Below are 13,499 nucleotides of genomic sequence, written 5' to 3'. Positions count from 1 at the left end.
CATACAGATGGTCTTTTTTTTTTATCCACTTTGGCAATCTTTGTCTTTTAATTGGTATATTTAGACCACTGACATTTAAAGTGACTATTGATATAATTAGATATTTGTTTCTGTATTCTATTCGTTGCCTTGTTCTTTGTTCTTATTTTTGTCTTCTGCTCTTTTTATGCCTTTTGTGGTTTTATTTTTATTTATTTATTTAAAAATATTTTTTTAAGTTTATTTATTTTGAGATACAGAGAGAGTGGAGGAGGGGCAGAGAGAGAGGGAGAGAGAGAATCCCAGAGAGGCTCGTGCTGTCAGTGTGGAGCCCGATGTGGGGCTCAAACTCACGAACCATGAGATCACGACCTAAGCCGAAATCAAGAGTCGGACGCTTAACTGACTGAGCCACCCAGGCACCCCTTGCCTTTTGTGGTTTTAATTGAACATTTTATATGATTCCATTCTCTGTCCTTTCTTAGCATATCAATTATACTTTTTTTATGGTTGCCCTAGAGTTTGCAATATACACTTACAACTAATCCAGGTCCACTTGCAAATAACACAATTTGGCTGCACAGGTAATATGAGTATCTTTTAATAACACAATCATCCTCATTCTTCCCTCCTGTCCTTTGCATCATTGTGTCATTCATTTCACTTATATTTAAGCGTACATAAGCATATGTATGTACTTAAGCAGACATACTGAAATACATTAATGCTATTATTTTGAACAAACTTTTGTTAGATCAATTAAGTATAAGAAAAATAAAAATTTTTGACTTTCACCTATTTTCTTTTCTGATACTCTTCTTTATGTAGATCTGAGTTTCTGACTCATATCATTTCCCTTTTCTGAAGAATTTCTTTTAGAAGAACTTCTTTTATTTATTTTTAAAAATTTTAAAGTTTATTTTATTTTTTATAGAGAGAGAGAGAGCAGGGAGGGCCAGAAAGAGGGCCAGAAAGAGAAGGATCTGAAGTGGGCTCTGAGCTGTCAGCACAGAGCCTGACGTGGGGCTTGAATCCACGAATCATGAGATCATGACCTGAGCCAAAGTTGGATGCTTAACCAACTGAGCCACCCAGGTGGCTTAAGAAGAACTTCTTTTAGAAGGCAAGTCTACTGCCAACAAATTCTCTCAATTTTTGTTTATGTGAGACAGTCTTCATTTCTCCTTCATTTTTGAAGGATAATTTCACAGGGTAGAGAATTTTATGTTGGTGGGTTTTTTACTTTTAACACTTTAAATATTTCACTGTGTTCTCTTCTTGCTTGAATAGTTTCTGAAAAAAAAGTCAGATGTAATTTTTATCTTTGCTCCTCAATCGGTAAGGTGGTTTCTTCCTCTGACTTCTCTCAAGATGTTTTCTGTATGGTTGATTTTATGCAGTTGGAAGATTATATACCTAGGTACTTACATTGCCCATCTATTATTGCCTACTGTTTATCCATTAGAGCCTTTAGGATATTTTTTGAGGGTGGAGGAGGGCCAGAGGGGAGAGAAAGAGAATGTTAAGCAGGCTCCATGCCTAGCACGGGGCCAGATGTGGAGCTCCATCTCAGAACTGTGAGATCATGACCTGAGCCGGAGTCAAGAGTTGGATGCTTCACAAACTCAGGTGCCCCTCAGCCCATGGCATATTAATCCTAGTTGTTTTAAATTCCCTGCCAACATCTCTGCCATGCTTGAGTCTGTTTTGGATGAATCTTTGAATCTCTGTCTCTTCAAAATGTATTTCTTACCCTTTTATTATGTTGTGATTTTTTTCTTAATAGCTGGACATGAGGTAAAAGGAATTTCTGTAAATAAGCCTTCAGTAAGGTTGTGGTGAGTTGTGGGATATGGAGAAACATTTGAGAGTCCTCTGATCAGGTTGCAGTCTTTTAATGAGCCTTTTCCTCTAGACTGTGAACTTTACAAGTGTTTCTCATAGTTTTCTTCCTCTGGTTAGGTGGGAAAGAATGGATAGAGTGGGTTGGAATGGGGTATTTCCCTTCTTCCACATGGAAAAGTAGAGTGGGCTAGAATTTTTCATTTCCTCAGTTTCTTTTCCCCAGTTTGGTTAGGGTCTGAAAACACCAGCAGTTTAGGCTCTGGTAAAATAGTTTCTCCTTAGGGAAGGCTTCCTTAAGAACAAAACGCTCTGGTGTATTTCAAAGTGATTACTTTCTCATTCTCCCTGCTGGAAACTGGAGGGGATCTTTCTCTAATATTCACTCTGAGAATCAGGTCAAGCTCCTGAAGGTAAAACTCACAAAAGTGTGGAGGGTGGGGGAGGGTTCCCCTATCACTGGATTCTCCTGGAGTTTTTTTTTTTTTTTCTTTTTTTTTTAAATTTTTTTTTTTTTTTTTTCCAACGTTTATTTATTTTTGGGACAGAGAGAGACAGAGCATGAACGGGCGAGGGGCAGAGAGAGAGGGAGACACAGAATCGGAAACAGGCTCCAGGCTCTGAGCCATCAGCCCAGAGCCCGACGCGGGGCTCGAACTCACAGACCGCGAGATCGTGACCTGGCTGAAGTCGGACGCTTAACCGACTGCGCCACCCAGGCGCCCCTCTCCTGGAGTTTTTAAGTCTCAGACTTGTCATACTGACAACCTCTAGCAATTTGTCAATTACAGTCTAAGCTTACCTATTTAGGTTTCCCTGGCACTGTTTCCTGTGGAGGTCTGCTTATCTGTATTATCTGATTATCTGTATTCACCTGCCTCTCCAATTTCATGGGCACTAGTCTGCCCTGTGACCTCACTTTTCTGATGGATTTAAGATTTGTGGATTTTTCCATGTGTTCAACTTTTTACTTGTTAGGACCAAGTGACAGCTTCCAAGCTTCTTACATGCCAGACCAGAAATCAGAAGTCTTGAGTTTCTTTTCATATTGATTTATAAAAGTTTCTTTACATGTTATGGAATACAAATCTTTGTCATATATATTGCAAATTTCTCCCCTACTCTTTTCTTTTTTTCTCTCAATTTTGCTCGTGGTGACTTGTCATAAAACTATGTTGTGACTTCAAGGTTACTATCTTACACAGGAAGGTATTGTCTACTCCTATAATTATGAAACTAATCTCCTAATTTTTTTCCCAATACTCTTATGTTCTTTCACTTAAATCTCTAATAATATGGAATTTATTTTTGGTATGCTATGTGAGTTAGGAGTCTAACTTAAATATCTTCCTATATCTTCCTAACTCTTCACCCTTGCTTACACTTTTCCCTTAGCCTGGAATACTCTTCCTGTGTTTACCTGGTTAGCAGAGTCTTATTCATCTTTCAAGGCTCTGCTTCATGTAGCATTTCCTTTATTTTTTTTTTTTTGAAGATTTTTTTAAATGGTTATTTGTTTTTGAGAGAGACAGAGACAGAGAGAGAGAGAGAGACAGAGAGAGACAGAGCACAAGCAGGGGAGGGTCAGAGAGAGGGAGGCACAGAATCTGAAGCAGGCTCCAGGCTCTGAGCTGTCAGCACAGAGCCTGACACGGGGCTCAAACTCACAAACTGTGAGACCATGACCTGAGCTGAAGTTGGACACCCAACCGACTGAGCCACCCAGGTGCCCCTCCATGTAGCCTTTCTTGATCTGCTCAAAATGTTTTGGCCTCTTCTGAAATTCTGTCACATTGGTTATTTGGCTCATTGATTTATCACTTATATAATTTGCTATCTGACATTTTAACTACTATTTATACTTACTCTACAGACAGTTTTTGAATACCCTTTGTGTGTAAGGCAGTTTACCTGCCAGATAATACTGGTCTTAAGGATCCTTCAGTCTACTGGGAGGAAGAAAAACAAATGCAACTTAACATGTGTGCTATGGATATTCAGCATATGGAAGAGGGATTTCTAGGTTTATTTAGGGGAGGGGTATTAGAGATCAGAAGGTCTTTCTGAAAGAAGTAGATTTTGACCTTGGCCTTAAGAAATGGGTAGGATTGGATATACAAAAATGGGGAAATGAACATATCAGGCTTGGAGAATATCAATATTGTCTTTTCACTAGAATATAAATTCTTTGAGAACAAAGGAATTTATTATTCTCTTATTTCTCTCTTGAAGCCCCCTTCCTCACTCACACTTGGCAGAACACCTTTGCTACAGGTTACCTTGAGAACAGAATCCCTTAGAAAGCCTTCTTTCCAGCATCTCTCTCAGAATAAGCTGGTGATCCCAAGGCTGATCTTCGCTACTTGCATTCTAGATTCCCTTCTCTCCCAACCCCCCTGGGACCTTCCTCCAACAGTTACTCCCAGCTCCAGAGCCTCTTATTGTCTCTTGGGCCTCAGATGCACAGAGTTGGGTTGATACTACCCCTCAGTTCTTAATACATCACAATACCATCATCAAACTGTGTAAAGGTTCTTTTTTGTTTGTTTCTTTACCCCTTTTATCCCATTCCCCACTCCTGTTCCCTTCCCCTGTTTTATAGGCATCCACTCTAGTGTGATTGGAATATGCCCTTGCACATATGAGTATCCTTATGTGTTGTTTGTGTATGTGTTCCTTGTTTTTAATTTTTGTAGATTGTAACACAATAAAGACCTTGTATTAGTCAGTTAGGAGACGTAACAAACAATCTTAAAAATCTCAGTGGCTTATGACAACATTTATTTCTTGCTCACATTACATGTTAGTAATTGTGGGTTGGAGATTGAAGTTCTCCACCTCCATATTCTCACCCTAGGATTGGGCTGAAAGAACGAACCCTTTTGACGGACATGCTATTCTCTTGCAAAAGAAAAAGGCAAAAGAATTGGCAGAAATTGTGATGCTTCTTAAAACTTCAGCTTGGACTTGGCATCTGTCAAGTCATAGCCAATCCTAACAATGGGATGAAGAAGTATTTCTGTTGGGAACATCAGCACTGCAAGTTTCATCCAATAAGTGGGATGTATAATCCTGTTACCATGAAGCAAGTGAATTACTGAGAACAGCTAATCTTAGACCTCTTTGGTTTTTATTTATTTCTATCCTATTATGTTAAAAAAAATCATTCGTGTTGCTATATAGACATGTAGTTCATTGCTTTTTTTTTTTTTTTAATTTTTTTTTTCAACGTTTATTTATTTTTGGGACAGAGAGAGACCGAGCATGAACGGGGGAGGGGCAGAGAGAGAGGGAGACACAGAATCGGAAACAGGCTCCAGGCTCTGAGCCATCAGCCCAGAGCCCGACGCGGGGCTCGAGCTCACGGAGTGCGAGATCGTGACCTGGCTGAAGTCGGACGCTTAACCGACTGTGCCACCCAGGCGCCCCTGTAGTTCATTGCTTTTAAGCATTGCATTATATTCCATAATGAAGAGTCATCATATTTTACTTAGCCATTCTCCCAGTGATGAACATCTAAGTACCTTGAGCCCATGCTATCACAATGACGGCCTTCTAAAACATCTTCATACATGACTTTTAAGTGTGCAGATTTAGGGGTTCCTGGGTGGCTCAGCCGGGTAAGCATCCGATTCTTGGTTTTGGCTCAGGTCATGATCTCATGGTTTTGTGAGTTTGAGCCCCGCACTGGGCTTTGTGCTCACAGTGCAGAACCTGCTTGTGATTCTCTGTCTCCTTAGCTCTTTGCCCCTCCTCCACTCGCATTGTCTCTGTCTCTCTCAAAATAAATAAATAAACTTAAAAAAAATAAGTGTGCAGATTTTTTCATTTATTTATTAGCCTCTTGTATATCTCCTTTTTTGAAGTATCTAGTCAAATATTTTCCACACTTTTATTGGGTTGTGTTTTCTTACTACTGGGTTTTGAGAATTCTTTATAGATTTTGGATATAAGTCCTTTATTAGACATGTAGACTTGAAAACATATTTTCCTAGTCAATGACTTATTGTTCCAGTCTCTCTCTCTCTCTTTTTTTTAACGTTTATTTATTTTTGAGAGAAAGAATTATTTATTTTTTTAACGTTTATTTATTTTTAACGTTTTATTTATTTTTTAACGTTTATTTATTTATGCTTGAGAGCATGAGTGGGAGAGGGGCAGAGAAAGAGGGAGACACAGAATTGGAAGAAGGATCCAGGCTCTGAGCTGTCAGCACGGAGCCAATGCGGGGCTCAAACCTGTGAACCATGAGATCATGACCTGAGCTGAAGTTGGACGCTTAACCAACTGAGCCACACAGGTGCCCCTCTTCCATTCTCTTAAAAATGTCATTCAAAAAGCAGAAGCTTTTAATTTTTCTGTATGGAACAATTTGTTCTGTATGGGTAGTGATTTTGGCATCACATTAAGAAATCTTAGGGCGCCTGAGTGGCTCAGACTCTTGATTTCCGCTCAGGTCATGATCTCAAGGTTCATGAGTTTGAGCCCCACATTAATCCCTGTTGGGATTCTCTCTCTCTCCCTCTCTCTCTGCCCCTCTCCCATTCTCGGGCTCTCTCTTAAAATAAATAAATTAATTAATTAAAAAAAATTAAGAAATCTTAGCCTAACCCAAGGGCATAAAGAATTTCTCTTATGTTTTCTTCTACTTTTTTTTTTAAAGTTTATTTTGAGAGAGAGAGTATACATGCATGCACATGAGCAGGGGAGGGGCAGAGAGACAGGGAGAGAGAATCCCAAGCAGGCTCCATGCTGTCAGCAGGGAGCCTGACGTGGGGCTCAATCCCACAAACCTGTGAGATCATGACCTGAGCCAAAATCAAGAGTCGGATGCTTAACTGACTGAGCCACCCAAGTGCCCCTCTCTTGTGTTTTCTTCTAGACAGTTTATAGTTTTAGGCTTTACATTTAGGTATTCAGTATTTCGAGCTAATTTTTGTATACGGTGTGAAGTATGGATCAAAGTTTGGTTTTTGCATACAGATATCCAATTTTCCAGCACCATTTGTTGAAAAGACTATCCTTACTTCACTGAATTGCTTTTACATCTTTGTAAAAAAAAAAATCACCTGATTACATATTTGAGGGTCTATTTCTAGACTTTCTTTTCTGCTCCATTGATCTGTTTATTTCATGCCAGTACCACACTATCTGAATTACTGCAGCTTTATAAGAAGTCTCAAAATCAAGTAGTGACATTCTCCAATTTTGCTCTTATTGTTCAAAGTTATTTTGACTATAAAGCTCTTCACATTTAAAAAAAGTTAGAATTATCTATTTCTATAAAAGAAGGCTGTTGAGATTTTGATTGGGATTGCATTGTGAATCGACTGAGCAATTTGGGGAGAATTAACATCTTAGCAATATTGTCTTCTGATCCATGAATATAGTATATCTCTCCATTTATTTAAGTCTTCTTCAGATTCAGCAATGTTTTGTAGTTCTCAGAGTACAAGTCTTGCACATATTTTGTTGAATTTATCTTTAAGTATTTTAAAGTTTGATGCTAGGGGCGCCTGGGTGGCTCAGTTGGTTAAGCGGCCGACTTCGGCTCAGGTCATGATCTCACAGTCCGTGAGTTCGAGCCCCGCGTCGGGCTCTGTGCTGACAGCTCAGAGCCTGGAGCGTGTTTCAGATTCTGTGTCTCCCTCTCTCTGACCCTCCCCCATTCATGCTCTGTCTCTCTCTGTCTCAAAAATAAATAAACGTTAAAAAAATTTTTTTTTAATTTTGATGCTATTATAAGTGGTATTGATTATTAATTTCTATTTCCATTGCTAGTATAAAGAATATCTTCTGTTCTGCAACCTTGCTAAACTCACTTATTAGTTCTAGTATTTTTTTTTTAGAAAGAGACAATGTGAGCAGGCAAGAGGGAGAGAGGGAGAGAGAGAGAGAGAGAGAGAGAGAGAGAGAGAGAGAGAGAGAAAGAGAGAGAGAATCCTAAGCAGGCTCAATGCTCAGGACAGAGCCCCATTATGGGGCTTGATCCCATGACTCTGGGATCATGACCTGAGCCCAAATCAAAACTTGGATGCCCAACCAATTGAGCCCCCAAGGTGCCCCTCTTTTTCTTTTTTAAAAAATAGAATCCATTAGGAATGCCTAGCTGCCTCAGTTGGTAGAGCATGTGATTCTTGGTCTTGGGGTTGTGAGTTCGAGTCCCATGTTACGCATGGAGATTACTTAAAATTAAAAAAAAAAGTGAATAAAAAAACAGAATCCATTAGATTTTATACTTAGAAAATTATGTCTGCAAATAAAGCCAGTTTTACATCTCCCTTTCCAATCTGGATAGCTTTTGTTTCTTTTTCTTGTTTTACTGCACTGGCTAGTACCTCCAATGTAATGTTTGAGTAGAACATTATAGAACATGAGTATTATTGCCTTATTCCTAACCTTAGGGGAAAGCATTAGTCTTTCATAATTAAATTTGATGTAAGGTGTAGGTTTCTTCTTGATGTCCATTATCAGGTTTAGGAAATTCCTTTCTATTCCTGGTTTATTGAGTTTTTACCTGAAATGGATGTTGAATTTTGTCAGATGTTTTTTCTGAATCTTTTTTTTTTCCACTCAAAAATTCTGAATTTATTTTTTTCAAAACCAAATGCTGGGACATGATTATACACAACCAGTGGCATCAGACATTGAATCTGATGGATAATTACAATAGCCACATTCCAAAAAATTATTTTCACTGAGAGTAAACTTTATGCTCTTTTTCCTTCAGGAACTCTAATTAAACTTATATTAGGTACTTGAATTTGTCTTCAATGGTATTCTGTTCATTGTTAAAAAACTTGTTTTTATGTTTCACTATGGATGGTTTTTATTGCTAATTTTTTCAAGTTTACCAATTGCTGCTTCTATAATGTATAATCTGCTATTAATACCATTCAACTTTTTTTTTCATCTCAGATAGTGTGACTTTAATTTCTAGAAGCTTGATTTGGATCTTTTCTATATCTTTAATATCTTTAACAAACTTAATGCAGCTAACATAGTTGTTTTAATATAATTGTCTAATAATTCTAGCATTGTGTCATTTTTGGCTAATTTTCAGTTGATTGATTTTTCTACTAATTATGGGTCATATTTTTCTGCTGCTTTGCATGCCTCTCAATTTTTTACTGGATGCTACACATTGCAAATTTTAACTTTTGGGTATACAAATTTTTATTTTTCTATACAAATTCTTATTTTTTTTTGAAATGTATTTATTTATTTTGGGGGGGGGAAGGGAAGAGAGAGAGGGAGAAAATGAAAATACTGATGTGGGGCTCAAACTCACAAACTGTGAGATCATGACCTGAGCCAAAGTCAAGAGTTGGCTGCTTAACTGACTGAGCCACTTAGGCACTCCTGATTTTCTATACAAATTCTTAAGCTTTGTTCTGGAATGCAATTTTTTTTTAAGTTTATTTATTTATTTTGAGAGAGAGAGAGTGTTAGAGTGCATGCGCACAAGTGCACCAGGAGGGGGAGGGGCAGAGAGAGGGAGAGAGAGAGAATCTAAAGTGGGCTGTGCACTGCCAGCACAGAGCCCGATGTAGGGGTCCAACTCATGAACCCCGAGATCATGATCTGAGCCAAAATCGAGAGTCGGACACCAACTGAGCCACCCAGGCCCCTGGGATATAGTCTGATTCTTTTGAGTCTTGCTTTTAGTATATGTGCTGCACTGGAGTCCTGGCTTTTAAAGTTTTTTTTTTTTTTTTTTTTTTTTTTTTCAGATGGGAGCAGAGCAGCACTTAAGTCTAGGGTTAATTATGGCCCACATAGAGACAAAAACCTTCTGGGCACTCTATTCAATGTTCTGTGAATTATGAGTTTTGTCAGTCTGGCTGCGGAGGACAGAAACTACTAGTGTCATGTGAGCTCTGAGTACTGTTCTATCTTCTCCTTTGGGGTGGTTTCCTCACATGCATGTGTTGATTAGTATTCAGTTGAAGATTCTGGGTGGGGGGCAGCTCTGAAGATCTCTGGAGATGTCTGTCATTATAACTTTCTTATCTCCAATACTCTTCCCTCCCAACTCCCAGCTTTACCTCAACTGAGGGAGATTGCCCGGCCATGCCTTGACTACCCCTCACTGCTGGGACAATCATAGGATTCACTTTGTTTCCTTTTTCAGTCCTTTTTTGCCTAAAGTCCAGTGTCTTGAGAATTGTTGTTCACTATGTTTTGCTCAGTGTTTAGTTGGTTTAGGTTAGAGACTAAATCCACTCCCCATTTTTCCATCTTGGTCAGAAGCAGAACTTTTAGAGCACCCTCCTGGCTGGCTCAGTCAGAATATCATGTGACTCTTGATCTTGGGGTCATGAGTTTGAGCCCCACATTGGGTATAGAGATTACTAAATAAATAAATAAACTTAAAACAAAAAGAAGCAGGACTCTTTAACATTTAAAAACACCCAAACATATCTTTTGACTCCATACTCTTTGATTACATCTTCATATTTATGGTGCATTTATAATTGTGTGCATTGCATTATTAAATATTTCCCTGGCAAGAGAAAACTTTTCTTTTGACTAGAGATTGATGAGAAATTAATTACCCATTATGATTTTACACACAGAATAACTGGATGAATTTCTAGAGACCAGCTTCTAGCTCCATTCATTTAAAACCTTGTTTCCACCCCACTTCTCACTTTACTTTCAGTGCCAGGTACTATAGAATATGTCAACAGCAATACAACCTTTGGTGCTACTTCTTCGTGTCGTTATGCAAAGCAAGGCAGCATGGTGACTAACGGGAGCATTTCTGGAAGTCATTCCGACACTGGGATGGCAAAAACTCAACCATACATGCGAGCGATTGCAAACCACATAAATGTATTTCACTCAAAAATAGTCCCCCTTAGCTGAATTCCAAAAATGCTTGTGGCCACCATTCCAAGGTTACCCAGTATAGGGGAAAGTGTGATATAGGAGAAGTCAGAATGAAGAGAGACAGCAGTCTTAACCGATTGCAGTGAAGATATCTTACTTTTGCAAATTTTATAAAAACGTATGACCATGCGAACACATTCTTTGGGCCCTTCAGGGTTGGAAAGGTGCCATGCCAGCGATGGTCCTTGAAGCTTAAACCATTAGCTCCATGGTCAATCTACTTCTGCTCATGATGCCTCAATTCAGGCTCCCAGTGGCTCACCAAGGAGAGTCTAAATTCTTCCTGTTTTTATCATAGTCCACATAACACGTTCCTTTACGTTTGTCTCTCTCACCAGCATTCGACCCCCCTAAAGTCCTGTAACTTACTGGTTTCTTCATCCCAGTGCCTATCCGAGTGTGGTACCTAGCAGGATGTCTGAATGAATGAAACGTCTTTGTTTTCCTTCCATCGATCGCTGGCTCTTGCTTACTTACTGGGCTCCTTATTAAGGACTTGTTTTTTATAGCATCGACCGTATAGGAGGAGTAAACATTTTGGAAGCATAATTAAATGGATGAATGGATGAATAAGTAAATGTTGATAGAGTCATCCTGACCCCTGTTTAACAAATAGTTATCCAGCACCTATTATGTGCCAGTCACTGTTCTAGGATCTACATAATCCTAACAGCTATCTCTTGCTGAGGGTTTGCTTCTGCTCCGACTAGTGTGTGAAGTCTTGGATTTGCTCATTTAAGGCTCACAACCGTCAGGGTGGCTTCCATTATTCTCTCCCATTTTACCACTTCGGGCTTCCACGCGTGCCCCGGGAGGGGGACTGCCGCTGTGTGCCGCGCACGTCCCCATCAGAGAGGCGGCTGAGCGCCAGCACCGGGAGGGGACGTATCCCTGCTCGCGCAGCGTCTCCCAGGCGGGTCCCTTTCTGACCGTAGACCCTGCCTTTGCCCCGAGAATCACAGCGACTGAAACGCCAGGGGGCGCCAGCGATTCAGCTTTCGGACCGAGGGCGGGGCTGCCCGTCGCCCGGAGCAGCCTTGCGTGGGAGCCACCCAGCTTCCCTTCCAGACACGCAGTCCGCGGGCCGCCCTTCCACCCGCTGCCTCTCGCCATAAAGGCAGCGAGTCTTCCGCCGGGCTCTCACTGTGTGCCGGGCACTTGCCTGCTTCATCGCACCGAATTCTCACAAAACTCTAAGAGGGAGGTGCTCAGATCTTCATTATATTGATGCTGACCCGGAGGCTAGCAGAGGTTGATCGACTTGTCAGAGGCTACCCCAGAATGGCAAAGCTCTCGTTCTGAGCTGCTTTCTTGCTCCGTCAAGCCTTTGCCTCCCCTTATCTTAGGCACACAATGTACGCACACCCCTGTCATTACAAACCGGGATCCTTCTCCCTTCTGTGTGCCTCTGGACCCACAAATTTCCCTGCTGTGCTGAACTTCTCCGGCGGGTTGGGCCCCATCTCCCGCTCTCTCGGGGACACCTGCTGCATGCTTCCGAGCTCTGCCCTGAGATGTCCCATCTGCTAGATTCGTTCCCCCATCGGAGTGTAAATTCCAGCCCTTAGCATGAGGCTTGACACGGAGTTGGTTCTTAATAAACATATGGTGAATGAATGGCTGACACGCACAGCAAGTGTGTGTGTGTGTGTGTGTGTGTGATCAGCATAGCTCAGAGCTTGCACAGAGCCAGCAGCAACAAACACCGGTTGAAAATATGTGATTGAGGACTTAACAGTTTGACATTTACATTTTGTTCTCCCTTCTTTATGTTTGTATCCAGCAGGGACTGCAAACTCCCAGAAGGTGGGGATAAGGAATGCGGGCGTGTGTGTTGGGGGGGTGGGCAGTGCACCCGGTGTTGGGGTGGAGAGGAGAAGGCACAGGGCAGGGAGCAGAGCTTTCCCATGGTGAGAATAAGGCCCACATAGAGAATGAGAGAGAGAGGAAGGGAGTGAGAGCAGAAGGAACATGAGGCCTGAATGGGAGCCTTGTGTGTGGCCCGGTGCTGCTGACTCACCAAGACTCAGGAGAGGGAAAACACGCTAGGGATGAAGAAGGGGCCTGTATGCTGTGGTCACCACTCTAAACCACCCTGCCACCCTGAGGACACCCTGTCTGCTCTGAGGCCCCAACGGTCCTGGAAGGCTCTGCTCTGGGCTGGCTGCACTGGAGGAGTGGGAGAGTGGGCCTGGCTGAGAAGGGAGATGGGCAAGTCTTCTGAGCCCGCAAAAGGCCCTTCCCAGGAGAGCCAGCCGTGGGTTTTGAGTTCAGGTGGGGAAGGAGGCCTAGAGGAAGAGGCGTCTCTCTCCCTCAGCAGTCGGCTGCCCTCCTCTGCCAGCGGGCGTGGCAGGAGGTACAAGGAGATAGATGCTTGTGGCTTCAGTGGCTTCTTGTCCATACCTGAGAGCACATGCCTGGTGAGCAAGTGCTTCTCAGAACTGATGCCGGACAGATGGAAGCACAGCCTGGGAACAGAAGCTCTACCATCCTCCCCACTCCCGGCCTCACCTCAGCTGTCAAACCGGTTCAGGGGCAGGAGGACGGGATTTCTGTGGCAACAGGTATGGCAGGCAGCCCTAGGCCAGTGGGCAGAGGATGAAGCTTGGAATATGGGGCAGCCCAGGTGAACAAGATCAAAGCCCAGACACTGTGGAGAAGCAGGTGAGAGGAAGGAGGGAGTGCCGGAGGGAGCAGCCAGGGCTGGGCCAGGGATTCCTGCTTCCAGGTCAGCTCAGGGAGGAGCAGTCAGCGCAGGCTCAGAGTGGGGGGCCTGACTACAG

This window comes from Puma concolor, chromosome C1, assembly GCF_028749965.1.
Source record: "Puma concolor isolate L17-30 chromosome C1, mPumCon1.1.hap2, whole genome shotgun sequence".
In the NCBI taxonomy this organism is placed as follows: domain Eukaryota; kingdom Metazoa; phylum Chordata; class Mammalia; order Carnivora; family Felidae; genus Puma; species Puma concolor.
This window is presented reverse-complemented; position numbering follows the sequence as displayed.